This window comes from Octopus bimaculoides, chromosome 30 (assembly GCF_001194135.2).
Source record: "Octopus bimaculoides isolate UCB-OBI-ISO-001 chromosome 30, ASM119413v2, whole genome shotgun sequence".
In the NCBI taxonomy this organism is placed as follows: domain Eukaryota; kingdom Metazoa; phylum Mollusca; class Cephalopoda; order Octopoda; family Octopodidae; genus Octopus; species Octopus bimaculoides.
In genome coordinates, this window is record NC_069010.1 from 2,197,266 (window position 1) to 2,200,122 (window position 2,857).

General features: G+C 30.8%; 1 protein-coding gene across 1 annotated transcript in view; it reads right to left on the reverse strand.

Moving 5' to 3' along the window:
• The window catches only part of LOC106874515 (A disintegrin and metalloproteinase with thrombospondin motifs 18), a 42,166-nt gene that overhangs the window by 21,614 nt on the left and 17,695 nt on the right, over positions 1-2,857 (reverse strand). The gene's annotated exons all lie outside the window — the stretch shown is intronic.

The following is a 2,857-nucleotide window of genomic DNA, read 5'->3' on the forward strand; positions in this document are numbered from 1 at the left end:
AGCCTCGGGCCGACCAAAGCCTTGTGAGTGGATTTAGTAGACGGAAACTGAAAGAAGCCCGTCGTATATATGTATATATATATATATATATATATATATATATGTATGTTTGTGTGTCTGTGTTTGTCCCCCCCAACATCGTTTGACAACCGATGCTGGTGGGTTTACGTCCCCATAACTTAGCGATTCGGCAAAAGAGACCGATAGAATAAGTACTAGGATTACAAAGAATAAGTCCCGGGGTCGATTTGCATGGCCGCAGTCAAATGACTGAAACAAGTAAAAGAGTAAAAGAGTAATTATAGAGAGGAAACAGATTCTAAAAAAAGCTTGAAAGCAAGTGAGGAAGATAAAGATATGTGATACAGAGAAAGGAAAAATGGATATAAGTAAAAACTACAGAATGATAATCATTGAAGGAAAACAGACTCTAAAAAATGGAATGATAATGAAAAAGATAAATATATCTGATAGAGAGAAAGAGAAAACAGATATAAGTAGAAAACACAGAAGAATATACAAGAAAAGAGAAAAATGGTAATTATAGAGGAAAGAAGGTTCTAAAAACTGGAATGCTAGCAAAAAGGATGAAAATATCTGACAGAGACAAAAAGAAAAAAATAGATATAAGTAGACTCTACTGGAGAAGAAAACAAGTGAAATTAGAAAAATGGTAATTGTAGAAGGAAAATAGATTCTAAAAAATGGAATGCTGGTGAAAAAGATAAATATATCTGATAGAGAGAAAGAGAAAAAGAAACAGATATAAGTAGATACCACAGGAGAAGAATATACAAGAAAACAGAAAAACGGTAATTATAGAGGAAAGAAGGTTCTAAAAACTGGAATGCTAGCAAAAAGGATGAAAATATCTGTCAGAGACAAAGAAAGAAACAGATATAGACAGAAAACACAGGAAATGAATATAGGAGAAAACAGAAAAAAAAATATAATGAATGGGGGAAACAAATTTTGAAAACAGAAATGTTTGTGAAAAATATTAAAAATCAACAAACAGAAAAACAGATATGTATAGCAAAGATTGAAGGAAGGCAGACGTGTAAAAGCCACAGGAGGATATAAAAGAAAACAGAAAAAACAGTAATTATAGAGGGAAGATGAATTTGAAAAATTTGGAATGCTAGTGAGTAAAGTAAAAATATCTGACAGAGAGGAAAAAACAGATATAAGTAGACACCACTGGCAAGTACAAGATAATACAGAAAAACCACAATGAACAAGGGAAGCAAATTTTGAAAACAGAAATGTTAGTGGAAAATATTAAAAATCTGATAGACAGAAAAAAGATGTATAGTAAGGATTGAGGGAAAGTAGCTATAGAAAATAGAAATAGAAAATAAAGGATATAGAAGAAAACAGAAAAATAGTAATTATAGAGTGAAAGCAGATTCTAAAAATTTAGAATGCTAGTGAGAAAGGCGAAAATATGTGACAAAGAGAAAGAAAAAACAGATATAAGTAAAAACCACTGGAGAGGAATATAACAGAAAACAGGAAAAAACATGAGTAAGGAAACAGATTTTGAAAACAGAACTGTTAGTGAAAAATATTAAAAATCTGACAGACACACTTTAAAAAATAGATATAAAGCAGAAATTGGGGAAAGCAGATATATGTAAAATCAAAAGAAAACAGAAAAACTATAATGTTAGAGAGAAGACAGATTTTGCAACAATGGAATGCTAATGAAAATGATAAAAGAAGAAATCATAGGAGAATACAAGAGAAAACAGAAAAATCATAATAAAAGAAGGGAAACAGATTTTGAAAACAGAAATGTTAGGGAAAAATACCAAAAATTGACAAACACAAGGAAAAAAAAAGAGGTATAGCAAAGGTTGACGAAAACAGATATAAGTAACAGCCACAGGAGAAGAATATAAAAGTAAACAGAAAAAAACAGTAATGATAGAAGAAAAACAGGTTTTATAAGAATGGAATGTGAGTGAAAAAGATTAAAGTACCTGACATGGAGAAAAATAAATGGAGATATGTGTAGAAATCATAGGAGAAGAATATGAATGAAAGCAGAAAAACCGTAATGAAGGAGGAAACTGATTTTGAAAACTGAAATGTTTTAGAAGAATATTAAAATCTGATGGACACAAAAAATTCTCAGATATATAGCAAAGACAGGGGGAAAACATATATGTAGAAATCACAGGATAAGAAGGAAAAAAAACAGTAAAAAACAGTACTAATATCAAGAAAACAGATTTGATACAGATATAGAAAAAAACAAATGTGATAAAAAAATGTAAAGAAAACTGATATGAGAAGCCAAATGAGAATATGAAAGAAAATAGGGAAAAACAGAAAGAAGGATACAGATTTTTTAAAAAACTGAAATACTAGCGGGGAAAGTAAAAAAATCTGATAGGAGAAAGTAAAGCAGCACAGATAACATAAACAGAAATCCTATGGAAAAAAAAGAATAAAATAAACAAAAATAATACAAGAAGAAAAATAAGCAAAAATGCAAAAATAAACAAAATATCACTGTAAAAGGAAAACAGTTATAAGAGATACTATTTGATAATGGACAAAAATCAATAGTTGAGGAAAAACAGATATAAACAGAAACCAAAGGCAAAAACAGAAAATATGCAAGCTATGTATATAAACGTTAAAAACTAATAGAATATATTGTTGGCACTCCGTCGCTTATGACGTCGAGAGTTCCAGTTGATCCGATCAACGGAACAGCCTGCTTGTGAAATTAACATGCAAGTGGCTGAGCACTCCACAGACACGTGTACCCTTAACGTAGTTCTCGGGGATATTCAGCGTGACACAGAGTATGACAAGGCTGACCCTTTGAATTACAGGCACAACA